This window comes from Callospermophilus lateralis, chromosome 12 (genome assembly GCF_048772815.1).
Source record: "Callospermophilus lateralis isolate mCalLat2 chromosome 12, mCalLat2.hap1, whole genome shotgun sequence".
Classification (NCBI taxonomy): Eukaryota; Metazoa; Chordata; class Mammalia; order Rodentia; family Sciuridae; genus Callospermophilus; species Callospermophilus lateralis.
The window spans coordinates 19,850,609-19,863,762 of record NC_135316.1 but is presented as its reverse complement, the minus strand read 5'-3'; positions in this window follow the sequence as shown (position 1 = coordinate 19,863,762).

The following is a 13,154-nucleotide window of genomic DNA, read 5'->3' as shown; positions in this document are numbered from 1 at the left end:
TACTAAAAAATTTGGTTAGGTATTTCAGTAAATGTGTATTTTTCTGTTTTTTTTTTCAAAGACTGCTCTCAGAAAAAGTTGTTTTTGCATACCTCAGTGTAGGACTACTTCAACAAGAAAGAAACAAGACACTGTATACTAAGACCTAATTGAGTGAAGTTTCAATCAGCAAGCACAATCCTTGTTTGATTTCCAGCTCGATTTTCATTCACCCATATTGGTCAAACAGGGAAACCTGAAAATACAAACTGTTCCTGACAGTGAACACTTGAACCTAGAAGGCCCAAACATGTTGAGCATAGTTAGGCTAGGTGGATTTACATTTAGCCTTATAGGTCAAAGTGCAGTGATATCTTAAAATACAAACTGTTCCTGAAACTGAACATTTTCACCTGGAAGGTCCATACAAGGTAAGAATACTTAGGCTAGGTAAAAGATGAGTCCTGCTCAGTATCAAAGGAATTAGCTCAAAACTAACTCCAACCTTAACACTAGCTCTAACCCTAGTCATAACACGTACCCTAACCCTAACACTATTTCTAAACTGTTTAGGGAACTTATGATCCTAGGAGTCCCAATAGTGTGGAGCATAGTAGGGGCAGCATACAGATGAATACTGTGCAGTATCAAAGACATCTGACTAAAGAATTTGGTTAAGTATTTCAGAAAAATGGTATTTTCCTGTGTTTTTTTTTTTTTTGATTGAGTGCTCTTGGATTAAGTTGTTTTTGCATGCTTCAGCTTAGGGCTACTTCAATAGAAAAAAAAGAAACAATGCATTCTGAGACCTGACTGAGTGTGTGAAGTTTCAAGCTGCAAGCACAAATCCTGTTTGATTTCCAGCTCAATTTCTCTTCACCTGTATAGGTCAAAATGCAGTGAAACCTGAAAATACAAAGTGTTCCTGACAGTGAACTATTGCACCAACTACATCCAAACTTGACGAGAATAGTTAAACTAGGTAAAAGATGAATCCTGCCCAGTATGAAGGAAACTAAAAAAAAACTAATTCTAACCATAACACAATATTTACCCTAGATATAAAACTAGCCCAAACTCTAAAACTAACTCTAACCTGTTTAAAGAACCATTGATCTTTGGAGTCCCAAACTTGGGAAGACTAGTGAGCTAGCAAACATATGAATTTCTGTGCATTATCAAAGAAATCTGACCAATGATAAGTGGAGGAATTTCAATAACTGGGTATTTCACTTTCCCTTATTGAGTGCTCTTGGATAAACTTGGTTTTGTGTGCTTCAGATTTGGGCCTCTTTTACAAGAAACAAACCAGACAATGCACATGGAGAATTGATTGAGACTGTGAAGTTTCAAGCAGATACCACAAACCATATTGAATTTCCGTCTGGATTCACATTCACGTGTATAGTCCCAAATGCAGTAAAATCTGAAAATACAAACTATTCCTGACAGTGAAGATTTGCACCTAGAAGGACCAAACTTGGTGAGCATAGTTAGACTAGGTAAAAGCTGAAATTGGCCCAGTATCAAAGAAATTAGCCCAAAACTAACTCAAACCCGAACACTAGATCTCATCCTACAATATTCCTAACCCTAACCACACACCTAACCCTAAACTATTTAGAGAACCCATGATCCTAGGAGTTCCAAAAGTGTGGAGCATACTGGAGCCAGCAAATGGATGAATCCTGTGCAATATAAAAGACATTTGACTAAATAATTTGGTTAGGTATTTCAGTAAATGGGTATTTTCATGTGTTTTTTTATAGGGTGGCTTTGGATTAATTTGTTTTGCCTGCTTCAGCTTAGAGATACTTAAACAAGAAAGAAACAAGACAATGCACTCTGAGACCTGATTGAGTGTTTGAAGTTTCAAGCAGCAAGTACAAACTCTGTTTGATTTCCAGCTCAATTTTCATTCACCCATATAGGTCAAAATACAGTGATACCTAAAAATACAAACTGTTCCTGACAGCAAAACTTTGCACCTAAAGGGCCCAAACCTGTCAAGAATGGACAAACTAGTTAAAAAGATGAGTCCTGCCCAGTATCAAAGAAATTAGTGCAAAAGTATCTCTAACACTAACACTAACTTTAACCATTGCCCTAACTCTAACCTTAACCCTCTAACACTTTCCCTAAACTCTTTAGAGTACAGTTGATCACAGGAGTACAAAAGTGTGGAGCATAGTGAGGAAAGCAAACAGATCAATCCTGTGCAGTATCAAAGACATCTATCTAAATAATTTGTTTAGGTATTTCAGTAAATGGGTATTTTCCTGTTTTTTCATAGAATGCTCTCAGATTAAGATGTTATTGCATGCTTCAACATAGGGTTACTTTAACAAGAAAGAAACAAGACAATGCATTTTGAGACTTGATGGAGTGTGTGAAGTTTCAAACAGCAAACACAAACCCTGTTCTATTTCCAGCTCAATTTCCATTCACACATATAGGTAAAAATGCACTGAAACCTGAAAATACAAACTGTTCAGGACAGGGAACACTTGTACCTAGATGGTTCAAATTGGTGAGCATAGATAGGATAGGTAAGAAATGAATACAGGCCAGTATCAAAGAAATCAGACAAAAACTAATTCTAACTACAACAGAAGATTTTCACCCTAGCCCTAAAACTAATACAAACCCTGACACTAACCCAAACCTGTGTAGAGAACCATTGATCCTTTGAGTGCCAAACATGGGGAGACTAATGGGCAAGCAAATAGATGAATTAGTGTGCATTATCAAAGAAATCCTACCAAACAATTGGGAGAGGAATTTCAGTATCTTTGTATTTCCGTGTTTTCTTGTAGAGTACTTTTAGATAAACTTGTTTTCTTTTTCTTTTCTTTTCTTTTTTTTTTTCCTTCAGCTTTTGGCCTCACAACAAGAAACAAACCAGGCAATGCTCAGGGAAAACTGATTGAGTGTGTGATGTTTCATTCAGCTAACACAAACCCTGTTCGATTTCCAGATGGACTTCCATTTACCCATATAAGTCAAAATGCTGTGATAACTGAAAATACAAACTCTTCCTGACAGCGAACAGTTGCACCCAGAAGGCCCAAACTTGGTGAGGATAGTAATTACAGGTAAAAGATGAATCCTGCCCAGAATCAAAGAAATTATCCCCAAACTAACTCTAACACTATCTCTAACACTAGCACTATCACTAAACCTAAACCTAATCCTATCCCTAGACTGTTTAGAGAACCATTGATCTGAGGAGTTCCAAAAGTGTCGAGCAGAGTAGGCCAGCAAACAGATGAATCCTGTGCAGTATCAATAACATCTGACTAAATAATTTGATTAGGTATTTAGTGAATGGATATTTTACTGTTTTTTCATAGAGTGCCTTTGGAATTTTTTTTACATGTTTCAGCATAAGGCTACTTAAACAAGAAACAAAACAATGTATACTGAGACTTGATTGAGTGTGTGAAGTTTTAATCAGCAAGCACAAACCATGTTCGATTTCCAGCTTGATTTTTCTTCACATGTATACATCAAAATGCAGTGAAACCAAAAGATACAAACAGTTCCTGAGAGTGAACAATTGAACGTAGAAGGCTCAAACTTGGCGAGCATATTTAGGATAGGTAAAAGATGAATCCAGGCCAGTATCAAAGAAACAAGACAAATACTAACTCTAACCATAATACAAGCCTCTCACCCTAAAACACAAACCCTGACACAAACCCTAACCTGTTTAATGAACCATTGATCCTTGGAGCCCCTACCTTTGGGAGACTAGTGGGCTAGAAAACAGATGAATTCTTGTGCCTTATTAAAAAAATATGACGCAAAAATTGGGGAGAAATTTTAGAAACTGGCTGTTTTCTTCAATGTTTTCTTATAGAGTGCTCTTGGATCACCTTTTTTTGTGTGTGCTTCAGCTATGGGCCTCTTCTACAAAAACAAACCAGACCATGCTCACTGAGAACTGATTGAGTGGGTGAAGTTCCAAGCAGTTAGCACAAACCCTGTTTTATTTCCAGCTTGATTCATATTCATGTGAATAGGTCAAAATGCAGTGAAACCTGAAAATACAAACTGTTGTAGCAGGGAACACTTGCAACTAGATGGCATTAACTTGGCAAGCATGATTAGGCTAGATAAAAGATGAATCCTGCCTAGTATCAAAGAAATTAGACAAAACTAACTCTAACCCTAACACTAAATCTAACCCTAGCTCCAACTGTAACTTAACCCTAACCCTAAACCTAAACTGTTTAGAGAACCATTGATGCTAGAGTCCAAAAGTGTGGAGCTGAGTGAGGCCAGCAATCAGATGAATCCTACGCAGTATCAAAGACATCTGACTAAATAATTTGATCACATATTTCAATAAATTGGTATTTTCCTGTTTTTTTCATAGAGTGCTCTCAGTTTAAGTTGTTTTTGCATGCTTCAGCTTAGGGGTACTTCAACAATAAAGAAAAAAGACACTGCATTCTGCAACCTGATTGAATGTGTGAAGTTTCAAGCAGCAAGCACAAATCTTGTTCGATTTCCAAATCAATTTCCATTCACCTGTATACATCAAAATCCAGTGAAATCTGAAAATGCAAACTGTTCATGACAGGGAACACTTACACCTAGATAGCCCAAACTTGAAGAGCATAGTTAGGCTAGGTAAAATAAGAATTCTGCCTATTATCAAAGACAGTAGACAAAAACTAACTCTAACCAAAACACAAACTGTCACTCTAGCCCTAAAACTAACACAAGCCTTGACACTAACCATAACCTGTTGTTCCTTTGAATTCCAACCTTGGGGAACCAAGTGATCTTGCAAACAGATGCATTCCTGCCCCTTAACAAAGTAGTCTGCTGAAACGATTTGGGGAGGAATTTTAGAAACTGGTGTTTTCCCTGTTTTCTTAAAGAGTGCTCTTGGATAAACTTGTTTTTTGTGCTTCAGCTTTGGGCCTCTTCTACAAGAATCAAAACAGAAATGCTCAAGGAGAACGGATTGAGGGTGTGAAGATTCAAACTGCTAGAAAAAACCCTGTTTGATTTCCAGGTGGATATCCATTGACATGTATATGTCCAAATGCAGTGATACCTGAAATTACAAACTGTTCCAGACAGCAAACAATTGCAAATAGAAGTCCCAAATGTGGTAAACATAGTTAGGATAGTTAAAAGATTAATACTGCCCAGTATCAAAGACATTAGCTAAAAACTAACTCTAACCCTAATGCAAGCTCTAATCCAAGCCCAAACCCAAACCCTATCCCTAAACTGTTTAGGGAAACATTGATCTTAGGAGTTTCAAAAGTTTGGAACATAATGGAGCCACAAAACAGATGAATTCTATGCAGTATCAAAAACATCTGACTAAATAATGTGGTTAGGTATTTCAGTATATTGGTATTTTCCTATTTTTTCATAGACTGCTCTTGGAAAAATTTGTTTTGCATCCTTCAGCTTAGGGCTAATTTTACAAGAAAGAAAGAAGTAAATCTATACTGAGTCATGATTGAGTGTGTGAAATTTCAAGCAGTAAGCAGAAACCCTTTTTAATTTTCAGGTAGAATTGCATTCACCCATATAGGTCAAAAGGCAGTAAAATCTGAAAATACAAACTGTTCCAGACAGCAAACACATGCACAAAGAAGGCCCAAAATGGCTAGCATAGTTAGGTTTGGTAAAAAATGAATCTTCCCCAGTATCAAACACACTAATTCTAACCATAACACAAGCTGTCACCCCAGCCCTAAAATTAAAAGAAACACAGACTTAACCCTAACCTGTTTAGAGAACCATTGTTTTTGGGAGTCCCAAACTTGGGGATCCTACTTGGATAGCAAACATATGAATTCCTTCACATTATCAAAGAAATCTGACCAAAGAATTAAGGGAGGAATTTCAGTACTGGGTATTTCCCTGTTTCCTTACAGAGTACACTTGGATAAACTTGTTTTTGCGTGCTTCAGCTTTGGGACTCTTATAAATAAAACCCAAAAAGACAATACTCAAAGAGAACTGATTGAGAATGTGAAGTTTCAAGCAGCTACCTCAAACCCTGTTTGATTTCCAGTTGGATTTGCATTCACACATATAGTACCAAAATAAGTGAAACCTGAAAATACAATGGTTCCTGACAGAGAACAGTGGCACCTGGAAGGCCCAAACTTGGCAAGCATTGTTAGGTTAGAAAACAGAGGAAACCAGCCCAGTATCAAAGAAATTAGCCCATAACTAACTCAAGCCTGAACACTAGATCTAATCCTAGCACTATCCTTAATCCTAACCCTAAACTTATCTCTAAACCGTTTAGAGAATCCGTGATACTAAGAGTCACAAAAATGTGGAGCATGTTGGGGCCAGTAAACAGATAAAGCCTGTGCAATATCAAACACATATGACTAAATAATTTGGTTAGGTATTTTAATAAATTGGTATTTTCCTATTTTTACATAGAGTGTTCTTGGATTAATTTATTCTTGCATGTTTCACCTTAGGGCTACTTCAACAAGAAAGAAATAAGACAATGAATACTGAGACGTGATGGAGTGTGTAAAGTTTCAAGCAGCAAGCACAAACACTGTTCGATTTCCAGCTCAATTTTCATTCACCCATATAGGTAAAATGCAGTGAAACCTAAAAATACAAACTATTCCTGACAGCGACCAATTGCACCAAGAAGGTCCAAACTTGGCGAGCATATTTAAGCTAGGTAAAAGATGAATCCTACCCAATATCAAGGAAACTAGACAAAAACTACCTCTAATCATAACACAAGCTGCCACCTTAGCCTTAAACTAACACAAACCTTGACACTTACTCTAATCTGTTTAAAGAACCATTGATCTTTGGAGTCTTAAAATTGGGGAGTCTAGTGGGCTAGCAAACATATGAATTTCTACACATTATTAAAGAAATCTGTCCAAAGAATTAGGGGAGGAATTTCAGTAACTCGGTTTTTCCATTTTCCTTATAGAGTCACTTGGATAAACTTGTTTTTGTGTGCTTTAGCTTTGGGCTAATTCTACAAGATACAAACCAGACAATTCTCAAAGAGAACTGATTGAGAATCTGAAGTTTCAAGCAGCTACCACAAACCCAGTTTAATTTCCGGCTGGATTCCCATTCACGCGTATAGTTACAAATGCAGTGAAACCTGACAGGGAACAGTTGCACCTAGAAGGCCCAAAGGTGGAAAGAATAGTTAAGCTAGGTAAAAGATGAAACCAGCCAAGTATCAAAGAAATTAGCCAAAAACTAACTCAAACCCAAACACTAGATCAAATCCTACCCCTATCCTGAACCCTAGCCCTAATCCTATCCCTAAACTGTTTAAAGAACCTGCCGCAGTCTGGCTGGGCACAAATAACCGAGCCGCCACAAAGCCTTATAGATTCAAACAGCAACTACTTTTTTCAACTCTCACTGGCACTGCACACACGCTTTTCCACCATGTCACCCACAAGGTCCTCCCAGAAACGGCCCACACAGGAAATCCCTCCTCTGGCACTTCCCCAACCAATGGGAACTCTCCAGGAATCCCCAAGAATTCCAAAGTAGCAGGTGTCTGAGGCAGCAAGAGCCGCCCCATTGCCTGACAGTAAAAGTCAAATATACAATACAATCAATCCAGCATCACAGCAATTATATATAGCTTAACTCAAATAATCATCTCAATAGTTCGCTGGCATCACCTTTCAAACATTCCCTCTGGCAAATGCCAGGCCTTATTCTGACCGGTGTGGCTCTAAACAAGAATACATAATTCTAGGAGTCTCAAAAGTGTGGAGAATTGTGGGGTGAGAAAACAGATGAATCCTGTGCAATATCAAAGACATCTGACTAAATAATTTGTTTTTTTTTCAGTAAATGGGTATTTTCTTGTTATTTCATAGAGTGCTCTTGGATTAAGTTGTTCCTGCATGTTTCACCTTAGGTCTACTTCCATAAAAAAGAAACAAGACAATGCATACTGAGACCTGATTGAGTGTGTGAAGTTTCAAGCAGCAAGCACAAACACTATTTGATTTCCAGCTTGATTTCCCTTCACCCATATAGCTAATACTGCAGTGAAACCTGAAAATAAAAACTGTTCCTGACAGCGAACAATTGCACTTGGAAGGCCCAAAATTGGTGAGCATAGTTGGGGTAGGTAAAAGATGAATCCATCCAAGTATCAAATAATCTAGAAAAAAAAACTAACCATAACATAAACTGTCACCCTAGCCCTACAACTAACACAAACCCTGACACACACCATAACCTGTTGAGAGAACCATTCATTGTTCCTTTTACTCCAAAATATGGGGAGCCTAGTAGACTAAAAAAAAAAACAGATAAATTCCTGTGCCTTTTCAAAGAAATATTAGCAAATAATTGGGGTAGGAATCTTATTAAATGGGTATTTCCCTATTTACTTATAGAGTGCTCATGGATAAACTTGTTTTTGTTTGCTTCAGCTTTGGGCCTCTTCTAAAAGAAACAAACCAGACAATTATCAAAAAGAAAGGATTGAGTATATGAAGTTTCAATCAGCTAGCACAAACCCTGTTTTATTTTCAGGTGGATATCCATTCACCCATATAGGTCAAAATGCAATGATACCTGAAAATACAAACTCTTCCTGACAGCTAACACTTGCAACTAGATGGTGAAAACTTGGTGAGCAATGTTAGGGTAGGTAAATGATGAATCCAGGCCAGAATCAAAGAAACTAGAGAAAAACTAACTCTAACCAAAATGCAAGATTTTCACCCTAGCCCTAAAACATACACAAACCCTGACACTAACCCTAACCTGTTTAGAGAACCATTGATATTTGGAGTCCCAAAAGTAGGAGACATAGTGGGCTAGGAAACAGATGACTTCCTGTTCATTATTAAATAAAACTTACCAGAGAATTATGGGAGGAATTTTAGTTAATAGGAATTTACCTCTTGCATTAGTAGAGTGCTCTTGGATAAAGTTTTTTTGTGAGCTGGGGATGTGGCTCAAGCGGTAGCATGCTCACCTGGCATGTGTGCGGCCCGGGTTTGATCCTCAGCACCACATACAAACAAAGATGTTGTGTCTGCTGATAACTAAAAAATAATAAATATTAAAATTCTCTCTCTCTCTCTCTCTCTCTCTCTTTAAAAAAAAGTTTTTTTTTGTGTGCTTCAGCTTTGGGCTTCATGTACAATATTAAAAAAAAAAAACAACAGATAATGGTCATGGAGAACTTATTCAGTGTGTGAATTTTCAAGTAGCTAGCACAAACCATGCTTAGTTTCCAGCTGGATTTCCATTCACCCATAGGGGTCAAAAGGCAGTGATACCTGAAAATACAGAGTGTTCCTGACAGGGAACAGTTGCACCTAGAAGGCCCAAACATAGTGAGCAGAGTTAGGCTAGGTAAAAGATGAATTCTGACCCAAACCAAAGAAATTAGCCCAAAACTAACTCTAAACCTAACACTAGATCTAGCACTAGCCCTAACAGTATTCCCAACCTTACCATATCCTGAAACTGTTTAGAAAATCATTGATCTGTGGCTTCCCAAAAGTGGAGTATAGTGGGGCCAGCAAACTGATGAATCCTGTGCATTATCAAATCATCTGACTAAATAATTTGGTTATATATTCAGTAAATTGGTATTTTTCTGATTTTCACAGAGTGTCTTGATTTTTGCATGCTTCACCTTAGGGCTACTTCAACAAGAAAGAAACAAGACAATGCATACTGAGAGATGATTGAGTGTGTGAAGTTTCAAGCAGCAAATACAAACTCTGTTCAAATTTCACCTTGATTTCCATTCAACAGTGTAGGTCAAAATGCAGTGAAACCTGAAAATACAAACTGTTCCTCACAGAGAACACTTGTACCTAGAAGGCCCAATAGTGGCAGCATAGTTATGCTATGTAAAATATAAATTCTGCCCAGTATCAAAGAAACTAGAAAAAAACTAACTCTAACCATTACAGAAGCTGTCACCCTAGCCCTAAAACTAACACAAACCCTGACATTAACCCTAACCTTTTAGAGTACAATCGATCCTTGAAGTCCCAAACTTGAGGAACCTAGTAGGCTAGCAAGATGATGAATTCCTGCATATAATCAAAGAAATTTGACCAATGTAATAGCAGAGGAATTTTAGTATAACAGAATGCTCTTGGATTAGCTTGATTTTTCTGCTTCAGCTTTGTGTTTCTTCTACAAGGTACAAAACAGACTATGGTCACACAGAACTTATTGAGTGTGTGAATTTTCAAGCAGCTAGCAAAATCCCTGTTTGATTTAAAGATCAATTCCTATTTACCCATATAATAATAAATGTAGTGAAAGCCGAAAATACAAATTGTTCCTGACAGTAAACAGTTACACCTCGGAGGCCCAAACTTGACAAATGTAGTTAGGCTAGGAAAAAGATGAATTCCACCAAGTATAAAAGAAATTAGCCCAAAACGAACTGTAACTCTAACACTAGCTATTACCTGAGACCTAAACCTAAACATATCCTGAACCATCTCCCTGAAATGTTTAGAGATCCTTTGTTCCAAATAGTCCCAAAATTGTGTAGCATAGTGGGGCCAGCAAACTGATGAACCCTTTACAGTATCAAAAAAATCTGACTTAATAATATGGTTAGGTACTTCAGTAAATGGGTATTTTTCTGTTTTTTCATAGAGTGCACTCAGATTAAGTTGATTTTGCATGCTTCAGTTTAGGGATACTTCAACAAGAAAGAAAAAAGACTATGCATTCTCAGACCTGATTGTGTGAAGTTTCAAGCAGAAAGCACAAACCCTGTTTGATTTCCAGCTCAATTTCCATTCACCCATATAGGTTAAAATGCAGTGAAACTTGAAAAAATAAACTGTTTCAGACAGAGAACACTTAGACATAGAAGAACCAAACATGGTGATAATTGTTAGATTAGGTAAAAGATAAATCCTGCGCAGTATCAAAGGAACTAGACCAAAACTCACTCTAACCATAACACAAACTCTATTCCTGGCATGAAAATTAACACAAACTATTACACTAACCCTAGAGAAACATTGATACTTGGAGTCACAAAGTTCAGGAGCCTAGTGGGCTAGAGAAGAGATGAATTCTTGCACATTATCAAATAAATCTCACCAAAAAATTGGGGAAGGAATTACAGTAAGTTGGTATTGCCCTGTTTTTTTTTTTTAATAGAGTGCTCTTGGATAAACTTGTTTTTGTGTGCTTCACCTTTGGGCTTCTTCTACAACAAACAAATCAGACAATGCTCATGGAGAACTGATTTAGTGGGTGAAGTTACAAGAAGCTACCACAAACCCTGATTGATTTCCAGCTGGATTTCCATTCAGCCATATAGGTCAACATGCAGTGATACCTGAAAATACTCAACTGTTCTTGGCAGCAAACAGTTGCACCTAGAAGGCCAAAACTTGGTGAGCATAGTTAGGAAAGTTAAAGGTGAATCCTGAACAGTATCATAAAAGTTAGCCCAAAACTATATTTAACTATAACAATAGCTTTAACCCTAGCCCTAACCCTAACACTAACCCTAAAACTATCCCAAAACTATTTAGAGAACTGTTGATAATATGAGTCCAAAAAGTGTGGAGCAAAGTAGAGCCAGCAAAAATATAAATTCTGTGCAGTATAAGAGAAATTTGACTAAATATTTTGGTTAGTTATTTGACTAAATTGGTATTTTCCTGTTTTTTCATAGAGTGCCCTCAGATTAAGTTGTTTTTGCATCCTTCATCTTAGGGATACTTCAACAAGAAAGAAACAATGCAATGCATACTGAAACATGAATGAGTGTGTGAAGTTTTAAGCAGCAAGCAAACCCTGTTCAATTTCTAGCTCTGTTTTCATTCAGCCATATAGGACAAAATGCAATGAAACCTGAAAATACAATCTGTTCCTGACAGCGAACTCTTGCACCTAGAAGGCCCAAACTTAAGAAGCATAGTTAGGATAGGGAAAAAGATGTATCCTGTCCAGTATCAAAGAAACAACACAAAAACTAACTATAAACATAACATAAGCTGTCAACCTAGCTCTAAAATTAACACAAACCCTGACACTAACCCTAACCTGTTTAGAGAACAATTGATCATTGGAGTCTAAATTGGGGAGCCTAGTGGGATAGCAAACAGATAAATTCCTGTGCATTTTCAGGAAAATCTGAACAAAGAATTATGGTGAAATTTCAGAAACTGGGTATTTACCTGTTTTCTTATAGAGTGCTCTTGGATAAAATAATTTTAGTGTGCTTCTGCTTTGGGCTTTTTCTATTAGAAACAAACCAGAAAATGTTTATGGATAACTGATTGAGTGTGTGAAGTATAAAGAAGATAGCACAAACCCTGTTTGATTTCAGGCTGCATTCCCATTCTCAATTATATTTTCCAATTCAGTGAAACTTGAAAATACAAACTGCTCCTGAGAGTGAACAGTTGTACCTAGAAGACCCAAACTTGGCAAACATAATTAGGCTAGGGAATGGTTGAATCCTGCAGAGTACCAAAGAAATTAGACCAAAATTAACTATAACCCTAACACTATCCTTAACCCTAGCCTTAACACTAACCATAACACAAAAACTATCCCAAAACTGTTTAGAGAATGGTGGATCCTAGGAGTCCCCAAAGTGTGGAGCATAGTGCAGCCGGCAAATAGATGAATCCTGTGCAGTATCAAAGACATATGACTAATTAATTTGGATAGGTTTTTCAGTAAATGGGTATTTTTTTTTTTTCATAGAGTGCTCTTGAAAAAAGTTGTTTCTGCATGCTTCAGTTTATGCTTACTTCAAGAAGAAATAAACAAGGGAATATATACTGAGACCTGATTGTGTGTGGAAAGTTTCAAGCAGCAAGTTAAAACCCTTTTTGATTTCCAATTCAATGTCCCTTCACCCATATAGGTCAAAATGCAGTGAAACCTTAAAATACAAACAGTTCCTGACAGTGAACAATTGCACCTACAAATATGTGAGCATAGTTAGGATAGATAAAAGATGAATCCTGCCCAATATCAAAGAAGCTAGACAAAAACTAACTCTAACCATAATACAAGCTTTCACTGTTGACCTAAAACTTACACAAACCCTGACAATAACCCTAATATTTTAGAGAACCATTGATTCTTGGAGTGCCAAAATTGCAGAGTCTAGTGGACTAGCAAACACATGAATTCCTTTGCATTATCAAAGAAAT